The sequence below is a fragment of the Hemicordylus capensis genome, chromosome 1 (assembly GCF_027244095.1).
Source record: "Hemicordylus capensis ecotype Gifberg chromosome 1, rHemCap1.1.pri, whole genome shotgun sequence".
Classification (NCBI taxonomy): Eukaryota; Metazoa; Chordata; class Lepidosauria; order Squamata; family Cordylidae; genus Hemicordylus; species Hemicordylus capensis.
In genome coordinates this window covers 353,617,942-353,635,604 of record NC_069657.1, presented here as the reverse complement: position 1 = coordinate 353,635,604, position 17,663 = coordinate 353,617,942, and the positions used below count along the sequence as shown (strand labels likewise).

Sequence of the window (17,663 nt, the reverse complement as noted above, 5' to 3'; positions counted from 1 at the left end):
GAGCAGGCGCGTAACAACGATAGGGCAAGGGGAGACAGTTGTCTGGGGGCCCCACTGCCTGGAGGGGCCCCCCAGAGGCACCTCATGTGACTCCCCATTGCCCCCTGCCCAGCCGCAAGGCCCCTCAGCCACTTGCCCTGTTCGCCGTCTCTCCAGCTTGTTCTCCTGGCCGGCAATCGAGCAGCAGACAAGCTGCAAAGAGCTCCTTTTCTCCCGCCTCTCAGCTGATCGGCGGGTGGGCGGGGCTTCCACGGTCTGGTGTAGGCCTCTGTGAAGCCTGAACTCCAGTAGGGCCCAAGCCAGCCAGGAAGGAGGAGGCAGCCAGAGAGGCCTCCACTGTTCTCTGCAGCAGAAGACCCCCTGCTGCCAGGTAGAGTGTGAACTCCTTTTTGTGGTTACCTTCCCCACCCCACCCCCACCCAGATATATAGGGATCTGCTTGCCATAGGGCTTTGATATGGGGGGGAGGGACTGAGAAGTCTCTGAATATTTATTTTTAAACAGCTTGGAAAATTTGCTGGCTTAAAAAAAACTATCTAAAAAGTCCTATAAGTGGCTTGTTTCATGGCAGAAAATTACAAAAACTTCTGGAAGAAACAGTATTATATTAATTTTATTCATTCATTCATATATTTATAAATGCACTTATGTTCAAGTTGTTTTGCAACCCAGAAGGTCTGAGTGAGAACTGTGAAGCATGTGTGGTGCTTTTATTTTATTTTTCTTGTGTGTGAACTGCTCCCCAATAACTTGCAGGGACTTCAGGGTCAATCTGGCCAACATGTGAATGCAGCACCTCTATTCCAGAGGAGATGTGTGTTATAGGGCTTTAAAAGCCCCGTGTGAAAAACCTCCTGGAATCAAACTTGACTGAATTTGTTCAGAATTCTGAGAAAACAAACATAGGTTCACCCTGCATGGTTGAAAGTCTCCTTGGCTAATCTGCAGCGAGGGGCCCATTTTAATCATTCATCTTTCTAGTGTGTTCTAGGCATTAAAAGTAAAACAGATGTATAGTACTCAATGTATATCACTATATATTGTGACGTGTGTGTGTATTCAGTGAAATGTATTTGCAGGCAGCATACTTATTTTGGAATATCAGACTTAAATCCTTGGGGGCCTGGGGTGTGCGGAGGCTCTGGACTTTGAGTGGGGGGGCCAATTTTAAAATCTTGTCTCTGGGCCCACTCCAACCTTGCTACGCCCCTGCCCAGGAGCCCTCTGTAACACCCAGAAATAAGTCTCTGAAGGCCGTGTAACTCTCAGGGACATATTTTCAGGTGGCACAGAGGAGGTCATTGGAATTTGCTCCCATTGCTAAGCCAGCAGTGAAGATGAATTAGTTGAACTTTTCAGAACCACTGGTGCTTTTCATTAGTAAAAATGTAAGATATATATTTTATTAATTTCATGAATTTCATGTATATACCTCCCACCGAAAATGGTTCTGAGCAGAAATCATGGATTTTCAAATCATGGGTTTGAAAGGCATCAGTGAAACTGATTGGGGGGAAATCCATTGCCACAATTAAAGGGTAAACATACATCTGTGTGGGTTCCAAATTGCTTTAGGAATAACTTTATTGCATGTTAAATTAACAGGTATCATGAATGGGGATATGCAAATATGATTCTTAATGGCTAGGGTCCGGGGGCGTATCTAGGGTGGGGCAGGCAGGGCACATGCCCCGGGCGCCACTTGAAGGGGGCACCATTTTGTAAAATTTTAAAAAAAATTAAAAATGGCTGCCGAAAACAAAATGGCCATCATGCATGTTCAAATGGCCTCTGTGAGGCCCTAGGTCATGTCAGGTCTCACAGAGGTCGTTTGAGCATGCACAGTGGCCATTTTGTTTTCAGTGGCCTTTTTAAAAAAAGATTATTTTTAAAATTGGCCGCCGCACATGCTCAAATGGTACCTGTAAGGCCCTAGAGGCCAGCGGGGTGAGGGGGAATCTTTGCAAAAAAAAAAAAAAAAACCAGACTTTAGGAAGCCCCACAAAGGGGCTACAGGTTAATTTATTTATATATATATATATATATATATATATATATATATATATATATATATATATACATACACATATATATATACACACATATATATATATATACACATATATATATATATGACACTGTACACATATTCAGATTGGCACTATGTACAGAGAATCAGGGCTTGTGAATACTGAGCTGATGCTTATGAGCTAGGATTGTATTCATTTGCTCTTATTTTGCTTCTTGTGATAAGTGAGTTAAATGTGATGTCTTGCTAATATGGCTATTAATGGTGAGTTTGTCTTTGAATCAGTGTGAAATCCTTAATATTAAGGCCCACTGGGAGTTTCTTGCTCTCTTTCTCTCATTTTAACTGTCTTTCTGAAAGACTAGAATATATTCCAAGCAGTGACACAGTTTACTCTGCATATCCTTTAATTATTTTCAGAGTATCTGGGAAAAGTCAAATTCTCCATTGATTTTTAAAACTTATGTAATGGTGATGCTACAATGCATAGTAGAGAATTAGACAGGCGCTTCTAGTTTTCCAAGTACACCTCCACATAGTATTTGGGTATTTCATGAGCCCCAGCATCCTGAAATTTGTAGTTTTCCAGCACATTTTGATCTGGCTAAGTCCACTGCTAAATAGTTTTTGAAATAGTAAAAGATTAACGAGCCTGACTTGTATTTTTCAGCTGATACTATGGTGAAGTTATCTGAAAGATGGGTGTCACATGCTTGGACAGGGGGCGCAATTTCAGTGCTTGCCCTAGGCACTATATTCCCTAGATACGCCTGTGCTGGGGTCATCAGAGGCCATACTGCATATCTCTTTTCTTTCTTTTGTACTAGTGAATGCATGCCATCCATTCCTATGCAAAGAGTAAAGAACCTTGGGGACAATGGTCCAGTTCAGATGTAAAGCTAAACTGCAGCTTAGCATTATGAGAAAGTGCTGCAGCAACTGCAGCCCCCTCTCCCCCTTCCTTCCTTCCTTCTTCATGTGTAATTGGAAGCTTGCATTCATGGTTTATTACAGGGGTTTCCAACCAGTGGTACGTGTGCCACTGGTGATACTTTGAAGAGTCCAGGTGGTACTCAGCAGGGGCTCAGCTATAAGTTCGATTGAGCTCCCTGCTCCTGTCCACTGCCCCCGTGTCTCCTCTGGAACCATCCTCAGCCACGTCTGCTCCCGAGTCCTCATGACAGAGCTTGGCCAGCTTGCTCTAAGTTGATTGGCAGTGGGTGGGCAGGCGAGCGGGCTGATTTGGAAGCAGAGTGGCCTGAAGCCATCACGCATGCTGCATGCTTCTGTGTTTGTTCACCGCGCTGCCACTTTCCTTCAAGGCTCCTTGTTCTTCCTTGTCCCTGTGTCATCCTCTGACAACCTCTTTCCTCCTTGTCTCCTCTCCTGCAAATGTGTGCATGCCTGCTTGCCACCGCCACGCCTTTCAAGGCTTTCTCATTCCTGCATCATCTCTTAGTCCTCCTCTGCCAACTTCCTCCTTGTCTCCTATCACTCTGCTTTTGTTGAAAAGTGGTGTGTAGATATTCATAAAATTAGTAGTCTTTGGTTGTGGGTGAAAGAGGGTAATCTTGATTGGGGGAGCCTGTAGTAACTCCCTTGTTACAAGCAGATAATTATATTGATTGTGGCTGTGTTCCATTATTTGGGTGGAAGTGGAGGGAGTGACTGTCACCCTAACTGTAACATGTAAGTGTGTGTGTCTGTGTCTGTGTGTTCATGCACACACAATTTCCATGGAGGTACCTGTGCTGAAGGTCTGTAGCACAAGTGAGACACTTGTTAAACAAGGTTGAGAACCTCTGGTTTAATATACTGGCAGAAGCGTAGCTAGGGGAGAGGGGGCCCGTGTTCATCCCTCTCTCTGGCAGCACCCCAGAGTGAGGGAAATAATGAAGAAAATGGGGAGGGGTGGAGCTGGAGGGCCCTCAGGAGCTGGGGGCCCGTGTTCTTTGAACCCTTTCGCTCAATTATAGCTACGCCCCTGTAAACTGGTATATTAAGTAGCTAAGATCAAACCACAGCTCCCTGTTTGGATGAAACAGGGAAATGTAGTTTGTTACAAACTGTGAGCAGAAGCTGTTAAAGGTGGAGGGAAGATGAAGCATGAAAGCTCAAGACTCACTGCAGCATAGTCTTGTAACACTAAACCACAGTTTAGCGTTATGTCTGAACCAGATGAATGCTGCACTGAGGAAAACCTGCCTATTACCTCTTCCATGAGGCCAGGCCAGGAAGTTTTTCACATGGAGCTTTTAAGCCCTTCAACTCACATCTCTACTGGAATAGAGGGGGGGTGTTCACATATCGGCCAGGTTTACCCCAAAGTCCTTGCAAGTTATTGGGGAGCAGTTCACACACAATTTGGATTTTTCACTGAAACTGCAACTGCATTAAGAGTGAATATATTTATATTCAAGGTTACAAAGTCCACTATTTGCATCGGTTTTGGGGGACAACTTCAAGTTTTCAGTAAAGCCTACCACTCAACTTGTGATAAAGCCTGCTATGTGTAGAAGTCCTAGGTGAAGCAGCATTTGACATCCTGCCTTAGGTTCAAAGATGCCTCTTTGGCCACCAGTGATCACCATGCACAGCACTGGGTAACCTGAGACACCACGTGCACCAATCTCACCCCCCCCTTGATTTCCCCAGTTATACACCCATGGTGCACAGAGTATGCCACAATCCCCTCACCTCCCTTTACCTGGTGATGGTAGAGGTGGTGGTAGGGTTTCCAACGGTCCCTTATTAGCAAGGATTCCCCTTATTTCAGCTCCAAATTGCCTGTCCCTTACAGGATGCCATTTGGCTCTTATTTTCAGCAAATGGGAAGAACCTATGGCTCAGATCAAACCAGTTATTTTCACTAATAACTAAATAATTATCAACTCCTGAATAAATAACTAAATAAATAATCCTTCCCCTTCTCCTGCTCTACCAGAGTAATCTGTTGTTCTGGTGGGCTGCAGGCTTGGGGTTGCCAAAAGTCCCATATTATTTATAGCAGGGATTCTCAGCGTTGGGTCTCCAGATGTTATTGGACTTCAACTCCCATAATCCCCAGCCCCAGTGGCCTTTGTTTGGGGATTATGGGAGTTGAAGTCCAATAACATCTGGGGACCCAACATTGAGAATCCCTGGCTATATCAATAAGCAGAGGAGAAGCAATTTGTTGTAACTTACACTGTAGTTTAAGCTGAAAGTGGTTAAAACACAGCACTCAGGTTCCCAATTACTCCTGCATACTCCCTCAACCTTGTGTCCCTTATTCGGGCAGTGGGAAGTGGGCACCCCTACTTGGAAGCCACTATTTTTAAATGGGGCTTAATCCCATCTAAGGTTTTGCCTGAAGAGCAGAATATAATACTATGACTACATTAAACTAAGTGCATAGGATTGTATTCTTAATTTTTGTGGGATATAGAGGTTAGGTGGCAGCAGCGGTGGCAGCCTCTGCTCCTGCTCCCCCTCCCTCATCTCCCATCATCCTACCTTATCAAAAGGCCGAGGGCAAGGAATGGAATTGCTAGATACAATACACTGGTTTCTACCACTCTATTGCTTCCCTCTGTTTTTTGAAAAGGCATAGAGTAGGAGAGAGCAGAAGCAGCTACACCACCACCACCATCAGGTGGAAGTAGCGTTGCCAGTGTCATGGTGGAAGTGGGCAGGTGAGGACCCCTCCCCACCAATCTGCTGCCTGAAGTGGCTGTCTCACATAGGTTGGTCCTGCAGTTTTCCTCTCATACTTTACATCACAAAGGAGAACAAAGGAACTGGCTGGTATCAGTTCTAGTCTGTGTACTCAAGATTAGGGTTGCTGCTTCTTGAATGACTATGGGTCATGCAGCTGTTAAAGGCTGTTGCACTTTGAACAACTAAATGACAGGCCACTGTGATTCAACAGCAGACTGCTTTCTCAACATGGAATGGAAAGGGGTTTATTGACTGAATGTCTGCCTGTTATGTATGTTGGTACTCAAAGGCACAGGCACATGGGTGTAACAACAATTGAACAAGGGAGGACAAATGTCCCACCCTGGGGCTCCTGAGGGAGGGGGGGGCCACTGGCTGGTTCATGGCTTGCTCTTTGCCAGCCTTGTGCCTTTCTGAAGAAGATGGAGGGGTCAGGGCTCATCTTCATTTTTTGTCCCAGGACCTACTCCAACCTAGCTACTACACCCCTGCACACACCCCTGCACAGTTTAGTTTAGTTTAGTTTAGTTTAGTTTAGTTTATTACAGGCAACCATTAGAACAAATTTAATTTATAAACATGCAATGGAAATAAAATGAAACAACATACCTCTGTCCAAAATTAATACACAGCTAATATATCAGCAACCTGTTCACTGAAATTATTAACAATTATTAACTTATCAACAGAACCAGAAAATTAACACAGTAACATATTAATATGCGGATCGATCGACACATCTCTTCTGAATTCTGCAGGCAATCACACAAAATTTAGCAACGTTAAGAGGAATTTCAGGTTTTTGATCTGAAAGGCAGAAAACAACGTAAAATTCATTAGATCTACCTGGATACTTATGCAAAATAGGAACAATCAGTTCTTGACAAATATCCCGATAGAACTGCCAACACAAAAGAACATGGTCCACTGATTAAACTTCCAAATTTCCATACAGACACAGTCTATGGGATATCTACCATCTAGAACCGCTTAGAGTAAAACATCACAGCAAGCCTTTGTCAAAACTCACCTCAAGTTTGGAGTTATAAGACAAGATAATTAGCTTATAATTAGACTTATAAATAAGTCTATTATCTCCTAATCTCACATATTTGGGAAGAGAGCTCAAATCCCTCTGCCATTCCATATCCAAAATGTGCTGTCTCAATAAAGCCCCTGCATTGTCATAACCCAATGTAATTAGGAACACCACAGAAAGTCCATATGTCATGAGTTTTCTAATTATTATTGTCAATTGTTAACCAATCTGAGTTATGTGATATTATTTGTTTTATTTTATTACATTTATATCCCACTCTTCCTCCAAGGAGCTCAGAGTACATGCTTATTTTTATCCTCACAACAACCCTGTGAGGTAGGTTAGGCTGAGAGAGATACATGACTGGCCCAAAGTCATCCAATGAGTTTCATGGTTGAATGGGGATTCAAACTCGGGTCTTCCCGGTCCTACACTGTGCCGGCTCTCTTTGAATCGTTCAGTACCAATAGGGCCAAGCGGGGCAGGGGTTGGGGGGGGGGGGAATCTCAATTTTAAACAAAAGTTTAAAATATAAAGCCAGGCAAGAGTTTCAACACTCGGTAATCCTACTTCTAACCACACAAAGGTATTGGGTGTACATCTCGGGACCACCAAAATTGATCTAAAAAACTGAGATTGTACTACTTCCAAGGAACAGAAATCTCGGTAAACACATAATCTGCAAGCCATATAATAGCTGAAGGAGCACTCTAGCCTGAAAATCCCTAATAGCTGAAGGGGCATGATGATGTCCTTTGGAAATGCAAAATCGAAAAATAGCACCCCTGCACAGGAGTCCTAAAAAAATTAATCACAGTGTGGTTTGGTTGGACCCTTTCTTACAATGAAGGGATGGATCTCTCATTTCAAGGTATATTTATGGACAGAGCATTATTCACGGCAGCATTAGAAAGTGTGAATCCCTGTTCAGGATGAAAATAAAAACAAAAGGGACAAATAACAAACATTCTCCATCCGGCACGCTGGGCTCTCCCTCTCTCTGGTGACTGACTGTGACCTGCCTTCCCCTCCCCCACCGACAGCTCCTGGAATGCGTTTAAAACTTTTTCGCTATTTGCCTAGAAACAACCCCCTGTTGCGCTTGGAGCTCTTTGGAGGGAGGGGAAGTGAGCAGCTTGGCATTGCATAGAACTGATCTGGTCAGCCACCCCTTTCCCAAGCCCCCTTTTACTGCAGTTTCCTGCAGACTAGACGTATCCTACGTGTCCTCTGCACAGCACTGCTTGCCTCCTGCCATTAGCAAGGATGCTGATTGCTGTTGCTTCTGCAGCAACCGTGAACATCTGCTACTGTTACACAACAACAGTGGGGGGGGGGAGAGAGAGAAAGAAAGAAAAGGGCGGGTGACAATTGCATTGCAGCACACGAGCAGTTTCTCGCCCTCCCCCCCTTCTTGCCTTTATCTTTCGGTCAAGGAGAGGGGGGGACTGAAGGGCGGAGGGAGAAAAGGCGCAAACAGTAAGGCAAGGAAGCGCAGCGCGCCGCTCAGCACAGCTCCAGCCGACTTAAGCAGCTGGGAAGGCCGTCTGGTGGAGGCGAGATAAAGAGCACGAGGGACGGAGGGTGCAAAGGGTTATGGGAAGGCCTGGGTTTCGGGAGGGCGGCGGCGGCGGCGGCACTCGGGCTTGCGGGTGGGGAGGTGAAATTTTGGCAGCTTGGAGGGCTTCTAGCGCGGAGGAGGAAACAGTTTCCTTGAGGGAAAGGAAGAGTAAATGGAAGCTAAGAAGCTCTTTAAAGAAAGAAAAAAGTGGTTGAAGAGGTTGGCTAAAAAATTCGGAGCAGAGGAAATGGAATGCACGTCTGTGCAAGAATGAAGCAACCGTTTCTGAGTAGATGATAAGCACAGGGCTTCTTGGGCCACTTTATTTATTTTATCATATCATGTTGTTCACGCCTGAACCTAAAGAGCACTTGAAGCTTCTTTGCATCACGTATAAACTGAGTCCATTCGGCTTAGAGTGAGTAATGTACTCTCTAGTCAAAAGTACGTTGTTCGCCTTACAGAGCGATGTAAACCTCACCCGTGAAAATGCCTTTAGAGTTACTTTGCACCTGATGGTGGAAGCAACTTTTGATCCTCTCTCCTCTATTTGTGCGCATGTGAGTATTGCTAATATGAGACAGAAATGCGCTTTCTGTCCGATGTAGGTGAACTAGGAATTGTGGGCAGTGCAAATTTAAAAGAAAATCGTGTGAAATTGGCATCATTTTAAGGGCCAGGCTAGACATTATATGCAAATGAGTGTAAGATTACTTCGACATGAGGATCTTTTTTAAACTGGAAATGGCGATTTGTATCTGAGGGGATGCTTAACTCCCTGCCTGCTATTTCCCCCTTTGCAAATTCTGCATGTGTGCACATATACCCCAAAGCAAGCTTCTCCTCCAGAAATTTCACTTGGAGAAAGTCAAATGAAGGCGCGTTTGAGTGAGGAGACTGCAGGCAGAAAAAGGGTTGAGCAAACTTTCTCTGATCTCCAAATTGCCCTCTGGAACTTAAGCTTTTCTTATTTAAAATGCATTTCATGTAGCATTTAGCTTGGCTTTAACATCTTGGTCAGGGTTTTCCATGGTTCCAGTTCTCAGAGCCTGATTTCACCTCTACTGTCCCATATGAAGCAACAATATGTATTTGAATATGAGGGGAGTGTCACATAAATAGGCATCTGGGAATTAGAGATAAGAGTTTCCAGAGAAGCATATTTACTCAGAAATTAGACCCACTGAGTTGAATGGGATTTATACTCATGTAAGATACATCCAAATGCCAATTTTCTCTTCAACCATAAAACGTGTTTCTGGAAAGCAGGGAGTGGACATTCAGTTGAATTAATGTACATGCTGTGTGTGTTTTGGTTTGTTTGTGATATAACCGTGAAAGCCGGTTCTTGTCTGGGTGGTGCAAGACGCCAAATAATACACACACACAGGGAAAAGCTTATGGGATTTTACTGCTAGCAAGTAAGGCTTTCGGGGTTCACCCAAATCGAGAGCGAAGACCCCCAGTTACAGGTAAGTATTTATACACAGAGGGTAGCTTAGTCATCTATCATGGTGTAACAAAAGGCTTAGAAGGAATGCAAAGCCTATCATCAATGCAGATCCACCTTTGTTTACATCAGAATGAAACAATTGACCATCCCTTAACTTGTATCAGTTTCCCAACATCCGTGTCAGCGAGTTATATGGGCCCCTTGTCTATGTTTCTCCTAGGGGAAGAGTAAGATACCAACAGCTGCAGCAGATTTACTCCTTAAGAGGTAAAGGCTACCTCCCTGGGCAGAGAGGGCTGGGGGAATTAACCCCTTAGTTTCCAGTGTGGAAGAGGCATAGAGAGTTATGGGACTTCATATTAAGATGGCTGTGCTGTGGTTCCCTAGGCCTTAGTTTTAGGTTAGACTGCCCTCCCAATGTGGATGGTTTGCATGGGTATATCATTTGTTTCAAGCAGACAGCCCAGAACCATAAGGAAGGGACAAGACCATTAACTGAGCCAGCATTCACATCACTGACATTGGCATTCTGAATGTGAAAAGACACCAATCTCATCCTGATAGAGAAAGACATTACAAACTAGCTCCCCTTTTCAGTCACTATGCTGTACAAGCGTGCAGATGTTTGTATGGATGACTATACTACCATTCATTTTAAAATTAAACCCCTCAAAAGCATGGTACAGCTAGGAAGTGTACTACTATACCTGTGTAATATGTGCAGAACTGTACCTGTGTACACTGTACTCTTGTACAGGTGTTTAACATAATGTCTAAATTGGAATACTATGATTCTTGCTTTTTGGTACAACTTTATGTATTCTACATGTGGAGAGAACTGCAGTCTTAAGTATAAGATTGGGCTCTATGGATGCGGTCTAGAGCAGGACTGTACAACTTCAGCCCTCTTGTAGATGTTGGACTACAACTCACATTATCCCTATTTTGACCACTATGGCTAGGGAGAATAGGAGTTGTAGTCAAACAACAGCCAGGGGGGCCAGGGTTATGCAGCCCTGCCCTAGACTAATTCTGTGCACACTTGCTTTGGAGTAAAGGTAAAGTGTGCCGACAGGTCAATTTCATCTTCTGGCACCCACAAAGCCCTGTGGTTTTCTTTGGTAGAGTACAGGAGGGGTTTACCATTGCCTCCTCCTTTGCAGTATAAGATGATGCCTTTCAGCATCCTCCTATATTGCTGCTGCCTGATAGTCAAGCATTTCCCCGCTGTGCCACTTAAGGTGGATTGCTTTGGAGTAAGCACCACTAAACTCAGTGAGACTTACTTTCTGAGTAAATATGCAAAGAATTGGGCTGTAAGCATTATCCTTGTTATGAAGGACACACATTGGTTAATGGGTCCTTTTCATGTGTTACAAACAGGGAGCAGGGTCAAACAAAGAGCAGCCCCAACATGCAGTCACGTCAGGGCTGCTGCAAGAGCACGCCCACTCTAACATCATTAAAGGACATGTTGATGTATTCTCATCTCATCACTCCTCTACACTCACTGCAAAACACCTAAATAAATGGGGTTTTACAGTGCATGTAGAGAAGAAATTTGGATATCACCCCTTACATGTAAGTAAAGGATATGACAGGAATGTGTTGGCACATCCTTTAATGACCTCAGAGCAAACACGTTCTCTCAGCAGTCACAATATGACTGCCTGTTGGGGCTGCTGCTTGTTTGAACTGGCGAAAGGTTTTAACTATGGTTATCACACATAAATATATATAATGGTGCACATATATTTAAATCTAGGCTATTAAAAAAAAACCATGCCTTTCTCTCTTGGTACTGTCAAAGACTTATTAAAAAATATTAAACATCTTGATAGCAACATCACATGTATTTGTATTGTTTGTATTCACAAAATAACACAATTCATACTGTTCAATTCAACATAGTCATCATACTCCTAGCTCTCCATTGTATTTTAATGTTTGGACCGCATATGAATCCCTATGAGGATTCATTACACACTTTCATTTCTTCTATTCATTTTGACTGTCTTGCACAGTGCCAACTGCCATGTGCCAACTACACCCCCCTCCCACCCGCAAGGTAGTGGGCTACTACTCAGTTTATGTTCTAGGGATTTTTTGAAGTGTTTAGACTCTTTGGTGTCTAATAACCTTTCCTCATCATGAATCCCTATGAGGATTCATTGCACACCAAAGAATCTAAACACCTCAAAAATTCCTAAAATATAAACTGCGTACCCAGTGGCTTGCGGGTTGGGGGGTAGTTGGCACATGGGATGCCACTAATTCACCACCACCACCTGCAAAGCATTGAGGTCAAAATGAACAGAAGAGATGAAGTGTGTAATGAAGACACCAGCGAATCTAAACACTTCAAAAATTCCTTAAAAATAAACTGAATATACCTGTGTGGATGGGTGGGGTGTAGTTGACACATGGCAGTTGACAGTTGGCACTATCCAATGACAGTCAAAATGAACAGAAGTAATGAAGGCATACAAAATCATTAAAAACTAAAATAAAAATCATTTTAAAATCAACCAAGTGCCCCACTGCCTAGATATTTGGGTGGTAGGTGGCACCTATGGGGACCTACCCACCATCCAAATTTGGTGCCCCTAGGACCTTGATTAGTGGTCCAAATCAATCCAAATCTGAACTGAATCCAAATAAAATCGGGGGTGATTCGGCGGGACAGATCTGGACACAAAACAAATCAGGGGTGATTTGAATTGGGCACAGTTGAATCAAAAAATTGATTTCTGCACCTCCCTAATATATAATACACAATGGGGGTATTAACTATGTATGCTGCTCCTTGAAGAAAGGGAAACTAACATGGAAGATTTGAAGTTAATTGCTTTTTTTAAATTCACCTGTCTTACCATTTTGTCATCTTTACTCATTAAAATCTTATTCATTCTTTCTTACAGCCTGTTCCTAAATGCCATAAAGCTCTTCAACAATGACACAAATATACCTTTTCAAGAATAAATCCCCTCATAGAAATAGTGGTATAATTCCACCTAAATAAATAGGGCTTTCCATTTTAATGTAAAAGGCTGGTTTCCCACATTAGATACTGTGACAACTATATTCACAAGTTCAAAAACAAATATGTTAGTGAGGGAGGCATGGCATGTGTGGTTTTATTTTATTTTATTGAAGAATTGTGCAGTGTGTTCCCATTCAACCCTATAACATTACATTATACCACTTACATTATACCACTCCACTGTAAGTAACTATGTTCATCAGAAACAGTGATCAGTGATAAATATAAGGAAAGCAAGGACTTCCTGATGTTCCATGCCTCTCCCTTCCCCCACTTGCTGCCTGGTTTCTGCTGTAAGAGGGAAAGAAAGAGAAAAATGCAAAAGGGAAGGGGAACAAATACACACAATGAGCTGCTTCCCTATCATCAGAATTGCCTGAAGAAAGTCATCTTAAAATGCAGAGGTGGAAGTGTTAGCCAGTTACTTGTGAAAATACCTATAAAGAGTATGAAAAATATACACCTGTTTATTAGTATTCAGCCACCTTAATTGTGTAAATGCCCTCAATACACACACTTGCATTAGGTAGTTGAATAGTAGTTCTGAAAGTACTGGATAAGCTTGATTAACTGCTGAACAGTTTGTCTTCAATAAATAATAATTTTTAAAAGAGACAAAGGGAGGGAGTGAAAAAAAATGGAATAGTGTGCTGTACCGAGAGTATCTCAAGAGCAATTTGCTTCTCACTAGAACAAGCAGAGATAATCTCCTGCCTCTCACTGAGGATGGATAAATTAAAATGCTGATTCATCTCTTAATGTTTGCCTCTAGGCATGAGCAAAAATTGATCACATGAGTAGTTCTTGTAGTTAAATTCTAAATTGTGAAGCCTATCTTTTCCCACTTCTTAACTGAATTACACTTATGAACATTAGCTCTGGGACAGATCCACAATTAATTCATGTTTCCTGAAAACCACTTTGTATGCATTGTGGAAGTGTCGATAGAAAAGAGGGACTCGTGCACTTCCTTTCATGCACAGGGGACTCGTGCACTTCCTTTAGTGGATTGGGGACTTCTGCACTTTCTTTCCATGCTTTTGTGAAGGGGAAACTCATGCATCTCCCAATGAGTACAATTCATGCATCTCCCACAGAGAAGATGCACAGATGAGGCTCAGAAGCATGGGAAATCACTTGCACACTTTCTTTTTTGAGCAGGGTCATGCACGTTGCATTTGTGGGTCCATGAGCTTTGGGGGGAAGACACATGTAACTTTAGCTTTTGGAGCCATCTCTTTCTTGAGTTCTAATGTATCTGTTCCTCTCTAGGAAAATGTATCTGTTCCTCTCTTAGGAAAAACTGGTTTTGCAGCTTTAAAGCAAGAATGTGGCTGTGTATGGTGCTGATTAGTTTGATTGGCTCCAAACCCACCCCCTTGATGTCACGAAAAAACCCTTTCCTCCCAATCCCCAATACAGTTTTGTACTTTAAAGATAGTTTCCTCTCCTTCAATTAAAAAAAAATCCACAAAGGTAGTAAATGAATATATGTTCACGTGGCATAGGCAGACTGCCCTCCTGAAGCACAAGGGAAGGAGTGAAAACTGAAGGTCAAGCCAATTAATTCAATAATCTACATGTTGGTGATTTCAGTTGCAAAGCTTTGAGGAAGCTGGAGGAAGCTGTCCTTGTTGCTGAGGGACACGTTGCAAACTCTATTTTTGTTGGGTGGATCTACCTGTAATGGCACAGCAAGTGCTGCCAATTGACAGTTCCCAGTGAGTGCACACTCCGGGATCAATGTGTTTGTTCCCTGCCTTTTGTGTCATCCAAAACACCAAGAGCAACTCTTCCCTCTGGCCACCCAACATCTGTGATCAAGATTTGAAGTTGACCACAGTTTGGGAAAGACCACCTCGAGTGGCGCAGCGGGGAAATGCTTGACTAACAAGCAGAAGGTTGCCAGTTCGAATCCCCGCTGGTACTATATCGGGCAGCAGCGATATAGGAAGATGCTGAAAGGCATCATCTCATACTGCATGGGAGGAGGCAATGATAACTCCCTCCTGTATTCTACCAAAGAAAACCACAGGGCTCTGTGGGCGCCAGGAGTCGAAATCAACTTGACAGCAGACTTTACCTTTACCTTTACCCTTACAGTATGGGAAACACCTATATCAGGCAACAGCGATATAGAAAGATGCTGAAAGGCATCATCTCATACTGCATGGGAGATGGCAATGGTAAACCCCTCTGTATTCTATCAAAGACAACCACAGGGCTCTGTGGTTGCCAGGAGTCGCAACCAACTCGACGGCACACTTTACTTTACAGATATCTGGTGGCCAGAGGTAAGGGCTGCTTGACCACTCAACATTGGTGAGTTTGGATGATATGAAAGGCAGGGAGGTACCAGCTCAATCACAAGTGCACACCTGCCAGGAGCCAGCAGTTGGCAGCACCTTACATGCTGCCTTTACATGTGAAGGTGCCCATAATACTTGTGTTTCTACCCTTTATTGACTCATCCACAGAGTTGACTGTGGACAAGGTACCCAAATCCTCCTTTGCAATCACAGTAGACACAGAGAAATAGAAACAGGAGTCACTCTGCATCTGTGAACAGATTATTGAGAATTTTGGTTTTCTGCTTGCCCATTATAGGTCAAGATGAAGATTATTTGAGCTGCAACTTTGGTACAGTAAGATTTTATCTTGACATGGAAATGGACACATGTTCCTGCTACAACATATGATGTTACAAAAAAAATGAGTAGACTGAAATCTCACGTCTTCTCTTGCTTGTTTCTTCCTTTCTTTGTTTCATCCCTCCTCATAAAAAGGATGTGGAAATAGTGATTGCCAACCTTTTCCCCCACCTGATTCATAACCAAGGAAGGTAATTAACTTGCCCAGGCACTCCAGCTATTCCCAAATAACTCGGAGAGCAGGAGCGTAGCAACTATTGAGCAAAGAGGGACAATTGTCTCCAGGTCCCAAGGGTCTGGGGAGCCCTCAGCCAGGGCACCCTCTTGCCTCCTCCTGCACTCATCTGACAAGTAAAGGGCTCAACAGCTGGGAGAGCGAGGCATGCACCTCTCCTCTCTACCTAGCTTATAAAGTATAGCTTTAATCAGTAGGTAACAGCTGTGTGCAATAAAGCTAATTTAGACTCCTCCCCCACAACTTTATTTTTGCCATGGCAAAATATTGTGAATGCACCTAACAAATACTAAAATCATATATCCTGAAATGCCCTGGAAAATGTGGACTGGATCTAGTCCTGGTGAATCATTGTCTTCACAAACTTTAAAGATGTATGCTACATTCCCAAGACCATTCACTATGCCAATATAGTATCTTGAAGAACCTTTACTCAGTTGAGATCATATCAGGCTCAACTGTATTTTAGGAATGTGCACAAATCAATTTTTTTGATTCGCTTTGTGCCCAAAACAAATCACCCCTGATTTGTTTTGTGTCCAAATCTACCCCCTCCCCAAATCACCCCAGATTCGATTTGTATTTGCTTTAATTCAATTTGGATTCAGATCAATATGGACCACTTAACACGGTCCTAGGGGCACCAAATTTGGGTGGTAGGTAGGTCCCTATGAGAGAGATTCTTCCCTGCTACCTTGTAGAAGCCGCTGCCAGTCTGTGAAGACAATACTGAGCTAGATAGACCAATGGTCTGATTCAGTATATGGCAACTTCCTATGTTCTATTGTCCAAAAGACAGTTAAAATGAATAGAAGAAATGAAGGTGTATAATGAATCCTCATAGGGATTCCTTGAGGATAAGTTATTGTACACCAAAGAATCCAAACACTTGAAAAATAGTGACCAAACATTTTTCTCCATAGCTCCACTTCTACAAAGGCTAGAGCTTAGCTTTTTAAAAAAAAAAAAAAGAAAGAAAGCTGGGAATCTGGGGAAATTAATAGGAGGGATCTGAATCTCAGATCGATTTGAACCGAATCAGGTATGATTCTATTTATTTATTTATTTATTTATCTATCAGATTTTCATACTGCCTCTGGGCTGATTTGTACCTGAATATAGCCGATGGACCACAGGGGTGATTTGTTTTGTCTCCAAATCACCTGAATCAGCTAGATTCAGGTACAAAATGATTTGTACCCGAATCAGTTTGCAAATCCCTACTGTATATGTATCAGGTCATACAAATAATCCCCGGAGACATAGGCCACTTTCAGACATAGCATGAAACTGCAGGTTGATGAACCTGAGGTTAATTCTTGAACCCAGGAATTGTCCCACAGACTATCTTCCAACCCTGGTCGGGCAACCTCCAGTTTCAGGTTGAGGTTCCTCCACCCAAGTGAATAATGTCCTATCAGCCTGTCCTAGATGGGATTGCACTCCCCTTGAAGGATTAGTTTCACAGTCTGGGGTGCTCATCTTTCCAGCACTCTGAGCAGCTAGAGGCTTACATGGCGTCTGTTGCTCAGAGCGCCTTTTATCAGCTCTTGCTGATACACCAACTGCGACCTTACCTGGATAGAGATAGCTTGGCCACAGTTACTCATGCTCTGGTAACCTCTCGCTTAGATTACTGCAATGTGTTGTACATGGGGTTGTCTTTAAAAATGGTCCGGAAACTGCAGCTGGTACAAAATACAGCTTCAAGATTATTAACTGGGACAGGACATTTTAATCATACTATGCCAGTGCTTAGTCAGCTGCACTGGCTCACAGTCTGTTTATGGGCCCAATTCAAAGTGCTGCTTTTAACCTTTAAAGCCCTAGATGGCTTGGGATCTAGGGTTACCCAAGAGAGTGCCTTAAGATCTTCTTCAGAGGCCCTGCTCCAACTGCCCCAGCCAAATGAGGTGAACCTAGTGGCTACTAGGGAGAGGGCCTTTTCGGTGG

The 17,663-nt window shown here is 43.2% G+C and overlaps 1 protein-coding gene across 2 annotated transcripts in view; it reads left to right on the top strand.

The window, feature by feature from the left end:
* The first annotated feature begins 300 nt into the window (after positions 1-300).
* CITED2 (Cbp/p300 interacting transactivator with Glu/Asp rich carboxy-terminal domain 2) overlaps positions 301-17,663 on the top strand; it is a 46,359-nt gene continuing 28,996 nt past the window's right edge. The window contains exons 1-2 of one of the 2 annotated variants that reach the window (XR_008314951.1): positions 301-370; positions 15,432-15,688. The gene's annotated coding sequence lies outside the window, so the exon portion shown is untranslated. Of the gene's footprint in view, positions 371-15,431; positions 15,689-17,663 lie in introns of those variants that run through there. The other variant, XM_053289647.1, reaches the window with a different exon arrangement.